Below are 13722 nucleotides of genomic sequence, written 5' to 3' on the forward strand. Positions count from 1 at the left end.
GCGCAAGCAATTCGCAGCCGAGGGAATACCACCACGGCCCACACCGAAGAGAATACAGACAGGCGCCCCCAAGCATAAGGCACCCAGTGGAGTAAGAGGAAGCGAAGGCAGCCCAGGAGGGGGGACACCGCAGACCAGGCTTGGAGGAGAGAAAGACAGGGGACCCCTGTACACCCCATAACACCAGAGACTCGGCAGGCAAGAATAGACCCACCGATTAGAAGAAAGGACAAGGAGTGCAGAGGCCCAGAGCAAGGAACGAGGCCATCAGGGACAAGCCCAGGGAAAAAAAGGAGAAGTTGGAACAAAAGAGGGACCCCCCTTGCAGATGAGCAGTGAATTATGAGAGGCCAAGACCCAGAAGGCTGTTGACACACCAATGAAGCAAGACTTCAATGCTAATGCTATATGATTATATATATATATACCCAGAGGTTTCTAAGCGCAGACGCGGGGATCGAACCTGTGTTGCTCCGTGTCATTTTGTTTCAAAGGCGAGCATGTTGCCCCTAAGCTATCCTCCCGAGACAGGGACTACGAGACAAAACAATAAGGGCCCGCCGGGGAAAGTACAATGGTGACCACATGTCCAAGCCAAGTGGGAAGGTGGCGTTGGCGACCCAACAAACCCCCCAAGCAAGGCAAGAAACGAATGTCAAACAACTGTGGATCTCGGAGAACACATTACGCTCAAAGAGTGGAGGAACCAGCCACAACTCGCAAACGCCAGAAGGAGCACCCAGGGAGTACAGTACACTGCTGCCAACCAAAATATCAGCAGCCTCATGCACCACGAGGGAGCACGCGACAGGGCGAGAGACACCACACCATACAATGCGAGTAAGGGGAACGAGGAGGACAAAAACATGACACCTAGGAGAGAGAAAATAATAACGTTAGAAGCAAGCTAAAAGAGGGCACAGAGAGGCAACATTTGAAGACGAGCAGGAAGATGTTGTGCACGCCCGGGGGACAGAAGATAAAGCATAGCTAAAAAAATGCCACAGATGGCATTCACCCAGAGAACACTGTGAAAAACCCAACAGCTTTTCCCTATCAACCCCCTTGGTATCCTCTTCGGGGGTGGCTAGGTAGGGGTTATTGCTGTTTGATCCAGACTCGGGGAGTGGACCAGAGAGGGAGGAGGCGTCCCAAGGTGAGACATGGTGTCCCCTTCTCCTTAACACCTCCCTACCCGACATTCCCTTTTCTACTAAACACCATTTTGAATCCTATACCGTTGCCCACTCCCCAATTCCAACCGGTACCAAAACAAAAGGGAGGCGTAGGAGCACCAGGAAAAGGAGAACATATATAATCCCATGTTTTACAGCACCAAGAGTGTTCCCATTCTCGCAACAGCCTTTTTTGTAATTTTCCTACAACCTCTCAGAAACACTACAACTCCCATAATTCCTCCTGTATTTTACCCAAAACCACTGAGATGAAAAAGAGGAAAACTCGAGATACGAAGATTACCCATAGGAGCCAATGTACCATGTATTCCTATGGGCAGTCTCCATCTGGTCCTGGCAGGGCTGGACAACTGCTCGCAACTGACTCCTGTTAATTCTCCCAACCAGTATAAAAGGTGAAGCACACAAGCACACTGAGCGAGCTGGGGATGCTGGTGGAAGGAACTGCAGCCGGAGGAACCCTGGAAGTACAGAGAACCCTACAGTACGGTGAGGGAGCTCTGTCTACAGGGAGCCAAACCAGGGGCAACTGGTGTTACCCGACAGTGCCCAAGCCAGAGCTCCTCCCCTGGGTCAGATACTAAAGCCCAGGCCTTTGAGGGGCAGGTGGTGAGCCCCTGACCTCAGGAAACATCCAATTTAAAACCTGCAGCTCCCAAAACCGCTAGAAGGTTGTTTTAGGGGAGCTGGCGAAGTGGGAGCAAAATAAGAACATTGCATTATGGGAATTGACATCGGGAGACATTTTTTAAGGTGAACTTTTGGAGCAAAGCGAGAGCGTCTGAGCCCGGCTGAGGAGGACCATGTGAGACATAAAAGGAAGGCACGAGCCTGGCTGAGGGAGACCTGTGTGAGAAATAAAGGAGGGGTCTGAACCCAACCGATGGAGACCCATGAGATGTTAAGTGAACGAACGGTGGTGTTAAAGAAGGGAAGTAAGAAATTATCAGACTTGGGCAAGGGCTAGAGAGAAGAGAAACCTTTTTTGTGTTTTAAAAAATACCAGCCACCCTCCTGGGTGAACAGCAGGGTTGAAGAGGTGCAGCAGCAGTTATGGTATCAGCCTTCACTTCAGGATCATAGCCGCGAAAGACTAAAATGAATGAACACAGCCACTATTAATGAAAGTCCGGTCTGTGGTAAATGGAACTCGATGGCAGCTGTATCCAACTAATGAAGGTTGCGTGTGTGACGATAAGACGCGAGAGAAAGCAAAGCATTGTAAAGAACTGTAAATTAAAAATACAAAGTAACAGAGTTGTCCGGTGAAAGACGATTGGCCAATCGAAAGTCTCTGTGAAATGTCTGATGCCGTAGAAGCAGCGGGAAGAGAATGAAACTGAGATGCAAGATTTGAAATATTAGGTTTGTTCCCTGCAGAGGGAAAACCTGGATGTGAAAGATATCTTTGAACTTATGTAACAAGTACCGTGCTCGAAACTACATTTACTAAGAGGCCTTGGTGTAGGAGAGAAAAAGTGACGTTTGAGGAAAGAAGGTCAAAGTGGTCATGCTAAGAGCAAAAGCCACGCAGAAGGGAAGTGAAATGAGGCTTGAGGCTGATGGAGGGAAGCCTATGAAGGTGGTGTGATTGAAGCTTGGGGAAGGGAACCCCCACACATTGTGATTGAAAGGTTTGAGCCTGGCGGAGGGAAACCTGTAATGAATTGCGGGAACCAGAAGGAAACAAACTATTGTTGAACTGTATTATAAGCTAAAAGGTGACCTGGGCTGGAGTGAGAGAAAGCCGACAGGTCCAGCGGATAAACTAGTGACATTTCATGGAAGTGCAAGTAGGCTCTGGTCCACGAAACAAAGCGCATCCTTGTATCTGAAGCCAGAGTGTGTCGCAAGGTCCAACTGTGCCACCTTACCCTTTGCTACAAAACATGGGGAAGGGAGTTTACTCAGCCATTCTGACATTTCTTTTGAACACTGATTTTTCTTTTTGCATTACACATTCCCTTTACACATTTACTGTATTACAAAAAGGGCAGGCATTAGGTTTATTAGTGTAGGCTATTTTATTTTGACTAAGGACTATGACTGTATTTTCTTTTTCTTTGATGGTCGAGAACACTCCCTTCTTAGCCATAGGGCAAGATAGGAGTTTTCCAACCCCTTTTAAACCATCAATAAAGGTTTTGAAACGTGCAGCTCTTGTGTCTGTGTGTCCACTTGTGATACCATGCATCCCTCACAATACCAAGAAGGAAGAACAGGGTGGGAAAGAGAGTGGATAGGACTCCCCATGTCAGCACTAAATAAAATGGGTGATCCTCTGCCTATCATACACCTGAGTTTGAGAGAGAGAACAAATGGTGCACAACAGCAACCCGTGGATCTGCCGCTGCCCGGTGAAGACAAATACCTAGAAGACCACCAGAAGACAGAAGAAGAAGCGGTTGCCCACAAAGATGATAAGCAGAGGGGAGATGTTGCAGAGTGATTAAGGACCATCCTCCTTAAACGGAGGACGACTTTAAAGGAGGAGGAGGAGGAGGAAAGAATGGGTATGGGGCATGAGGGAGGATGAGGAGGGGCTACGAGAGCCCAGGTTAGAACTGTACAGGGGAATAAAGAAGAAGGTTCCATGCGAGAGTAGCTCCGTGTCTCCCTACGAACGACTGTGCAAAGAGTGCCCTAGAACGCAACACATCCCATAAGACAAATGCTTTGTGGTCCTAGCATCAACTCCAAGCTGTGTGTTAATACCAGATTGTCCCATATAGGAACCGAGTAAAACAGGCGTATTAACTCACTCATTCAGCCACACTTATTCATCCGCCCATCAAACCATATAACTGTTTTCATCGGCCCTCAGAATCATATTCGCTCACTCATCTACCCCCCATAAAACTATATTCAGTGCTTGAAATGGAAACACAGAAGTGTAGGTGCTTACGTACTGGTGAGAAGTGCAGATACGCCTCCATTAAAAGCAAATGAGGAACCAAATAAAAGTGCAGATACTCTGAACCAGCCAGTACCTGCCCATTTAAAGCGCAGACAATATTCCTCCCACAGCAATTCACCCTTATTCGCCGACTCCTGATCCTCTCATCCAACTATAAACACTCACTCCCTAACCATATGCACCCACTCAACCAAATTCATCCACCCTTATTAAACCACTCATCCAACATCGTTTACCCACGCATTAATCCACCTAACCATATTAACTCACCATCCATCCACCCATATTTCAACCATTCATGCTTATGAAAAAAGGTGCAAACGGCCTATAGACTGGTTTGTGCTGTGGGGATACAAGAAAGCCAACAGGTAAACATAGAGTGAAGAGCCAAACAGAGATGGATGAAGGGCTACCAAGTCAGCACTGATCACAAACGTACACGTCGCACCGCACGTATATATACACACTTAGTATCTTGCGAGCACAGATTTCAGTTTATAAATAAAAACAAGAGTTGCCTTTGCACCAATAAGGATTACTTGATGTAAAAACTCAAGCTATACATGAACAGAACCTGCCCTGTGCAATTACAGTATTGCCAGAAATGTCCTGAATTGAGGAACATACGGATGTACAATGAACCTTCCGTGAGCAGCTGTGGCTGTGCATATACATAATGGTTATTTGTCAAAGTTTTACGAAGGGGGGTAATTTTACATTTCAGTGAAGATCAAACATTGGTATTATATGTTATAGTTTCTTTTGTACATGTTATTGTATTGCATGTCATCCTGTATTCTATATAATATATCTAGTTTGAAGTACCTTTTCAGGTTTTTGATGTACATTTGTAAATAAATAATGACCAATATTTGTATTCCACATGCACTGGAGCCACTGAACGTGGTACACGTCAATAGTCAACACGTAAAACTCAGGTGTGACTAAAAGGTAAAACGAGGGCCATATCAAATACCAAGTAGGTGCCTTTACACAACTATGCATGACTCCGGGAGGACAATGGAATTGCTGAATACGGTGTCAATTATGGTTGAAGAAACGCACCTGGAATTATGCTTTAGTGGCCTCGGCGGAACAGTAAATATCCATTAAGGGATTCGTGGATTTAACAAGCGAAGGAGAAACCAACTCTGCCTGTCTAGGCTCCCGTCCAGAAACAGGCGCTGTCAACACAACCTTCTCCTCGTCACGTGACTGGAACCGTACGCCATCACGTGACTGGAACTGTACGTTCATACCGTGCACATCCTAGTGGCTACTTTCCCTTTGAGAAAAGGACCTTGGCCATGCTGGTCTCCGCCTCCTACCCACGTGACTGGCACGTTACCCAGGCCTAAGAAACGTCCCTACTCTTTCAGTACAGCGGTGCCTAGTTCCCATCAAACGACCCATAGCAACGGGCCCGCCTACTCTTCTTCACGTGACTTCCGAGTTCCGACGTCGTCATTGTGGTTTTCGGGAGCAATGTTAGTAGTGAGCGGGAAGGCTCTGGTTGCCGTTGCCAGCGCCAACGGAATGGTTGATACTAGTTCCCATCCGCGAAACGGACCATCGGTTATTAGGGCCATTTCTCAGATGGGAAATAGCTGCTTCAGTGCGAGAAGGCTAGTTCCCATTAGAGAAATTGCCCTTTTTGCTCCCATAGTGGCCAACTCTTCATAATAATGGGAACTAGCCCACTCACACTGAGAAGGCTAGTTCCAATTAGAGAAATGGCCCTTTTTGCCACTAGTGGCCAAGTCCTGCATAATAATCGGAACTAGCCCACTCACACTGAGAAGGCTAGTTCCCATTAGAGAAACGGCCCTCCGACCTGGATAGGCAGAAAGGTCCTCTCATCTAACGGGAACTAGCCCACTCACACTGAAGAAGCTATTTCCCATTAGAGAAATGTCCCTCTGACCTGGAAAGGCAGAAAGGTCCTCTCGTCTAATAGGAACCAGCCCACTCACTGAGTATTTCCCATTAGAGAAACGGCCCTCCGACCTGGAGAGGCAGAAAGGTCCTCTCGTCTAATGGGAACTAGCCCACTCACACTGAAGCGGCTATTTCCCATTAGAGAAACGGCCCTCCGACCTGGATAGGCAGAAAGGTCCTCTCGTCTAACGGGAACTAGCCCACTCACACTGAAGAAGCTATTTCCCATTAGAGAAATGTCCCTCTGACCTGGAAAGGCAGAAAGGTCCTCTCGTCTAATAGGAACCAGCCCACTCACTGAGTATTTCCCATTAGAGAAACGGCCCTCCGACCTGGAGAGGCAGAAAGGTCCTCTCGTCTAATGGGAACTAGCCCACTCACACTGAAGCGGCTATTTCCCATTAGAGAAACGGCCCTCTGACCTGCAGAGGCAGAATTGTCCTTTCGTCTAATAGGAACTAGCCGACTCACACTGAAGCAGCTATTTCCCAGTAGAGAAATGGCCCTCCGACCTGCAGAGGCAGAAAGGTCCTCTCGTCTAATGCTCTGATTACTTACCGGTAATCTGCATTACTCCTAGTCCTACTCTTCCTCGTCACAGTACTTACTTCATGAGGCACCCGCCTCCGACACAGGACCTTCTTCTATTTCTTTAGATCCCTATAACTCCTCCCCCACATCCATGTCACTCAGTTTCATATTACCAAGCCGGAGCATGGGACCTTCCCCGCAGGGAGGGTGAGGAGGGTCGTCAGTACTGTGATGAGGAAGAGTAGGACTAGGAGTAATGAAGATTACCGGTAAGTAATCAGAGCATTACCTCCACGTCCACTCTTCCTCGTCCCAGTACTTACTTCATGAGGTATACCAAAGCATCAACGGGGAAAAGGTCCCAATGAGACAGAGCCAAAAACAGTGCAGCAAAACACACCCACAATAACTCTTAAATCACATCCCCACAGACAAAAACTCCAACCACGAAGGAACCAACCCCGAGTGGGAGAAACTCAACCCATAGCGGTTGATGAAAATGCCTAGACCAGCCAAGGCGGCAGCCATACAAATCTCTTGCAGAGAAAAACCCTCCTTACATCGGGCCAGGAAGCCGCGAAACCCCTGGTAGACCGCCCCTGATTGTGCGCAGGCACAGGCAGGCCAGAAGCCACATAGGCCCTAGAGATCACAACCCGGAACCACCGGAAAATGGAAACCACAGATGCGTTATGCCCAGCCCCAGCCAGACCACAAGCAATCAGAAGACTATCAGATTGGTGGAAAAGGCAAACCAAGCCAAATACTCCAACGCGTCCCGCCGGACATCAATGTTAAGCCGAGCCACCTCCTCAGGCGTTCTTGGATCATGAAAGAAGTCAGGGAGAACCAGACCCTGAGAGGTGTGAAACCCGAGAGACAACTGAAGGGAGAAACTTCGGACCACACCCCGGCACCACCGAGTCTGGCAGCACCCTCAGGAAAGGAGCGTGACATAAGAGAGCCCCAATCTCCCCAAGCCTACGGGCAGAAGTGAGGGCAATAAGAAAAGCAGATTTCAGTGTAAGATGTTTGATATCAATCTCGGAAATGGGCTCAAAAGGAGGCCCGTGAAGGAACCGTAATACAAGAGGGAGATCCCAAAAGGAAATCCCTTTATCAGCACAAGGAAGGGAAGAAGAAAAACCCTGGATCAACTTCCCCACCAACACCTCCCCATCCAAGTGACCGTCAGAGTCCCCCAAAAGGAATTTCATGGAGGCCCGCTGAGAGCGAAGCCTGGAAAAACTGCCAGGCCCCTGTCAAAACCCCTCCTGGAGGAACTGAAGGATAGCAGAGGCCAGAACGCAGGGGAGGGATCCCAGACTGCCCATACCAGTTTCGGAAATGGCCCCAATGTCTGCCTAACACCTTCAGAGTGGAGGGTCTAAGAGCATCCATTTGGACTCAACTACAGGATCTGAGAACCCCTGAGATATCAACCTAGACTGAGCAATAGCCACACAGCCCATTGCATCCGGTGGAATTCTAACCGCAGATCCCCTTGAAGGGGACAAGGCCACCTCGGAACCAGCCAAGGTTCCTAGGAACGAAGCTCCAACAGAGAGGGGAGCCAACTCCGGCGGCACCAGAACAGAGCTAACAACAACACAGTCACCCTGGACACTCAGATGCGCCAAACCACCCGGGGCAGAAGGGGAATAGGTGGAAAGGCATAAAGGAAAACCCCAAGGCCACTGTACAGAGAGGGCGTCCATCCCCCAACCCCCTCAACCTGAAATCGAGAGCAGAAGAGGGGAACTTCTGCTGAGGCCGGGGATGCAAACAGGTCTAGAACCAAGGACCCTAATCTGACACAGGTCACCGCAAAGACCTGGGCCAACAGGACCAGTTCTGCAGAGGAGTGAAAACCGGCGTCTGAGAAGATCCGCTTGAACATTGTCCACCCTTCTGATACGTGAGGCCAGCAGATACACCAGATGAGATTCCTCCCAGGTGCCTATTAGCGCTGCCAGAGCATTCAAGGAACAGCCGGAACCCCTTTTGCAGTTCACATATGCCAAGGCCGTCGTATTGTCCGATCGGACCAAAAACCGCCGACCGTCCAGCAACTCCTCGAAGTACACCAGAGCTTGCACAATGGCACAACTCTTGCCAATTGGATGATCACCGGCTCTCCCCAGATCTGTCAACCCTTGAGCTGAGAGGACCCCCAATGTATACCCTTTCTTCTGGTGTTGGTAGTAGGAGAGGTCACAGGAGGAAGGACCATGCACACCTCAGCCTGTAGACCTGAAACCCTCCGCCACCATAGCAGGGACACTCGCAGCGCTGGCGACACTGAAAACAAAACTACGAAAGCCGAAATGTCGGGAGCCAGTGGGAGAGAGTATAAGACACCAGGAGACGTAACCGAAGACAGGCTCAAGGAACTGGAAAACATGCAAGACGCCACGTGCCCCGTAACTTCAGCAACAGGTGAGTCGAGACATACTGCCTTCTGAGAACCCAGCCCAGAACAGCCAGCAAGCGCCCCCCCTGCACAACATCCAGAGTACGCTCTCCCCAGACGTCCGGACAAGCAGTGCAGGGTCTTGAGACCCATAAGCAGGTGACACATCCTAGAAGGCATAGGGACCAGGAACACCCGCAAGTAGAAAACTTGACCCTGAACAGGGAGAGGAACGGGCAAGACGGTAACCCACAACAACCGTTCGGAGAGAACGGATCCCATGGCCAACTACTTGGACCGTGAGCTGGGTACCAAAGTCCTAACCATGCAAACCTGGACAGGAGGAGACAGGAACGGCAACTGATACCCCCTCCAGAAGGAGCCCATTACCCAGGAAGCCGAACCCCACCGGTCCCATACACCTCCGAGAAGATAGAGACGAGGAGCCAGGGAAAACCGCCAGTCACTGCACTTGCACCAGAGGGAAATCACAGGACGTTGAAACAGGCCTGCGCCACAATATAACAGCATGCTTGTCAGCCCACAAAAAGATTTGACCTATCAAAAGGAAGATACTGGACAGCCCAGAAGTCCAGCAGACTATGGCCCCCTCAGCCGACAGAGGAGCCACCAGGCTGGCGTCAAAAGGGCAGAGTACTGTCACAAAGCGGGGCAATGCAATCCATCCCGGATAGCCGACATCAAAGGCAACCCCCTACCTGAGGTATGCCTATACTGGAAAACCCACTGAAGTGACATCCCCCTCCACCGGCACCAGGGGCTCTGAAAACCCCTCTAAGCACAGACATGTGCCACCATGTGCCCTATCACTTCCCACAAGTCTGAGAGGAGGCGTGAAAGCAACACGTCAGCAACGGAGGACCTAGGGCCTAAAAGAAGAGACACTGGGAACCCCCTGCATGGTCGTTACTTCCATGATGCATTTTCCATAATTCCATGCCGGACAAGGGAAAAGCAAATCAACTCCTTTGACTTTCCCTTGCGCAGTTTAGAGGAAGAGGACAGGACAAGGAGTCTGCGTCCATAGCTAGCACAGACCCAAACACACCACTAACACACCACATGACTGAGAGGTGGCTTGAGCCCTGTATCCAGTAGCTGGTAGCCCCATGCTCTAAATCGTTCCAATGCATCGGTCTAGGAAGGATGAAGGACCGAGTCAGCACCGCTGAGACTCGAACCCGAAGTGTAGCCTATGCCAGGCCAGTACCCTTCCGGCCGCTTGCAGTTGTGTCCAAAATCTGCGCCGTATTCACAGGCAGCACGCAAGGAATGCAGCCAACATCCGGTGCATACTGGGCTGTGTGTGTCTGAGGAGCTGGTGGTATGTGACATGTCTGTGACAGAACAGAGCCCCGCACTTTCAAATACTCTGTCACAGTCACCCCACGACAAGAAGCAGAGAGTCCTCACAACAAAAAAGGAAGGCTAGCCCATACTGCCAAGTGCTTGCCATCATTTCCAATAAAGATGTGTACACAGAGCACGAGGTAACGGCCTTTCAAAGGAGTCAAGATGGCCATACCAGCAAGAGAGGGGAAAACATCAAGCACAGTCCTCCCCTCTCCTTACCTTCCCCCAGAGAATGCAGCTGACATCCGGTGCATCCTGGGCCGTGTGTCTCTGAGGAGCGGGTGGTATGTGACATGCCTGCGACAGAACAGAGCCCCCGCACTTTCAAATACTCTGTCACAGTCACCCCACGACAAGAAGCAGAGAGGCCTCACAACAAAAGGGAAGGCTTAGCCCATACTGCCAAGTGCTTGCCATCATTTCCAATAAAGATGTGCACACAAAGCACGAGGAAAACGGCATGTTGAAGGAGTCAAAATGGCCATAGCAGCAAGAGAGGGGAAAACATCAAGCACAGTCCTCCCCTCTCCTTACCTTCCCCCAGATAATGCAGCTAACATCCGGTGCATCCTGTGCTGTGTGTGTCTGAGGAGCGGGTGGTATGTGACATGCCTGCGACAGAACAGAGCCCCCGCACTCCCAAAGACTCTCTGCCACTGTCACCCCACGACAAGAAGCAGAGAGGCCTCACAACAAAAGGGAAGGCTAGCCCATACTGCCAAGTCGAATCAAGATGGCCAAAACAGGAGGAGAGGGGAAAAACATCAAGCCCAGTCCTCCCATCTCCTTACCTTCCCGGGGCCGCGCAGGACCCGGGACACAATGCTCACGCTGCGGTCCGGAGCCCAGCAAAGAACCGAGCGAGGCAATCCAGCTCAACTGTGACCCCAAGCCCCGCAGGGGGCCCAGGAGCAGTGCCGCACCTGAGGGAGCCGAGGGCCCCGCCACACAGCCCCCCCCAGGGGGCCAGCAATCGGTGCTCCCTGGTGCCCCGCACCGGGAAGAAAAAGTCCAACCTTCCGGAGGCAGGAAAAATTTAAACTGAGTGACATGGATGTGGGGGAGGAGTTATAGGGATTTAAAGAAATAGAAGAAGGTCCTGTGTCGGAGGCGGGTGCCTCATGAAGTAAGTACTGGGACGAGGAAGAGTGGACGTGGAGGTAATGGGAACTAGCCCACTCACACTGAAGCAGCTATTTCCCATTAGAGAAACGGCCATCCGACCTGCAGAGGCAGAAAGGTCCTTTTGTCAAATGGAAATTAGCCCACTCATAATGAAGCAGCTATTTCCCATTAGAGAAACGGCCCTCCGACCTGGAGAGGCAGAAAGGTCCTCTTGTCTAATGGGAACTAGCCCATTCACACTGAAGCAGCTATTTCCCATTACAGAAATGGCCCTCTGACCTTTCTAGCTAGTTCCCATTCGACAAGGGGACCTCTTGCTCTCCTGTCTCCTGTCCCAAATGTACTCTTTCTGAGAATGTTCAAAACAGCACTTTATAGCCAGCCGTCACAGTGCTGTAACATAACTCTTCAATGGTCTCACAATATTTCTGCTGTCTGATGGAAAATTGATAACAAGCCAAAATGTTATCCCCCTTCTCGTAATGCTTATGCATCTTGGCTATGCATATATCAAACTGAGTTGGTTGCCCATCTCCATGCATTCACGTAGTTTTAAGAAATTGTTGTCCAGCCCAACCTCAACAATTAAACAGTGCCTCTTTCTTTTTACTGAAATAACTATGACCCTATCCTGCCAACATATACTTCTGGAATCTTTTTTTTCCATTTAATAACCTAGGAATAACCCAGTGCCTGGTATATTTGCCATAATCTCTGAATTTGTTTCTGTTGTTTCCCTATTTTCGTGCCCTTGGTATTTGTCACCTTGTTCACAGGGACAAATGTCTGTAATCTCCCTTTTAAGGTGCAATGAAAAAAAACCTCTCAGAGTAACAGCCAATTGTGCTAAGGCATGCTCCCTTCTTTATGTGTGCAAGTGTTTCTTTTGGTCGCTACATTGCATGTGGTACAGGCACAGCATGGTGCGCAGTGAAGGCCTTCCACTTGTTATATTGCTAAGCAACAGACATGTCAACTCCTTACCATGTCTCAAATTGCCAGGTAACAACTGGCAACAGCAGACAATGCGTCCTTGGATCACGTGTTCTGTCGTGTACATGCACAGCTATGCTGCTAGGGGGCTTCCTTTGTCCTTATAGGCTCAACCACAGCCCAGATGCTCCCCAAACCAGGCCTGGAGTGTCCCAATGAGCCACCATTTGACTGCGCAACTAAACCTGTATCTGCTCAGCCAGGACAACCACAATCAATGGCAAGTGCAGGGTCTTTGTCATTGCCGCAACTCATCACCAGTTAAGGAAGTGAACCAGGACACAGCCAGTACGTGTGACTTAATTTCTTTTTAGTGCATCTTGATGCAGCAACAACCCTCACTGTCCTCACCCTTACACCAACCACCGTATTACTTGCCTTGCATTCTCTTCTAGTGTTTTCTGTCCGCATTCCACACCCATAACATTCACTCTGCTGACATGCCTTACACCGTGACGAGGGCCCCCTTTCTTCTAGAGGACTTTATTCCCATGGCCACTTTCCATATTCTAATATTACTTAACTAGAGTTGTATGGCCAAGTGGGAATGGTTTAGTTAGTCCCCCTCTAGTGCTGTTTATGAGCATAGGTTGACCCTCCTAGGATTGACAACGCATTGGTCGTATGAGGCATGAAGATTTGTTTGCTCTCCTGGCCACAAAGACCATTTGTCTGTCCTGGACTTGAAGACCCTGTTAGGCTGAATCACTTGAACACTACATGCTATCAGGACTACAAGTGTAAGCGCAATTTTACCTTTGGTACAAGCCTGTACTACACAGTAAAGTGGTAGCAATGGCTGAGTATCCAGACTTCTCTCAAGAGTTTAAGTGAGCAGTAGAACAAGTTAGGAAAAGAAAGAGGATCCAAAGGTAGGAGCCCTCCCGACCCCTGCACACTATTTCAAATCCATCATCAGATGGTTCATCAAATTTTAAGTATATAGATTGATACTAATTACCAATGTGTAAGTCTATAAACAACAAACTAGACATTCATTTAGTAAAAAAACAAAAAATGTTTAATCAACATAACAAATACTTTTTCATTTGTGCTTTAAATGCGGAAACCAACCCAATATCAACAGAAAGTACTGGTGAGTATCGGTAATCTATGAATACAGTTCAGATAAAGAGGCTGACGCGTTTTGGGATAGACATCCCTTCTTCTTGAGCCAAAAGTTTGAACTGGAAAACAGTAAAGTGAACGGAAAATATATCAATCCTGTGTAGTTT

The 13722-nt window shown here is 49.1% G+C and overlaps 1 protein-coding gene across 1 annotated transcript in view; it reads right to left on the reverse strand.

Annotated features, from left to right (window-relative positions):
- The window catches only part of RGP1 (RGP1 homolog, RAB6A GEF complex partner 1), a 206833-nt gene extending 201485 nt beyond the window's left edge, over positions 1 to 5348 (reverse strand). Inside the window, exon 1 of the mRNA XM_069626776.1 lies at positions 5179 to 5348. The gene's annotated coding sequence lies outside the window, so the exon portion shown is untranslated. The remainder of the gene's footprint in view (positions 1 to 5178) is intronic.
- Positions 5349 to 13722: the final 8374 nt, after the last annotated feature.

The sequence above is a fragment of the Ambystoma mexicanum genome, chromosome 6p (genome assembly GCF_040938575.1).
Source record: "Ambystoma mexicanum isolate Mex_15411 chromosome 6p, UKY_AmexF1_1, whole genome shotgun sequence".
NCBI classification, from domain to species: Eukaryota; Metazoa; Chordata; class Amphibia; order Caudata; family Ambystomatidae; genus Ambystoma; species Ambystoma mexicanum.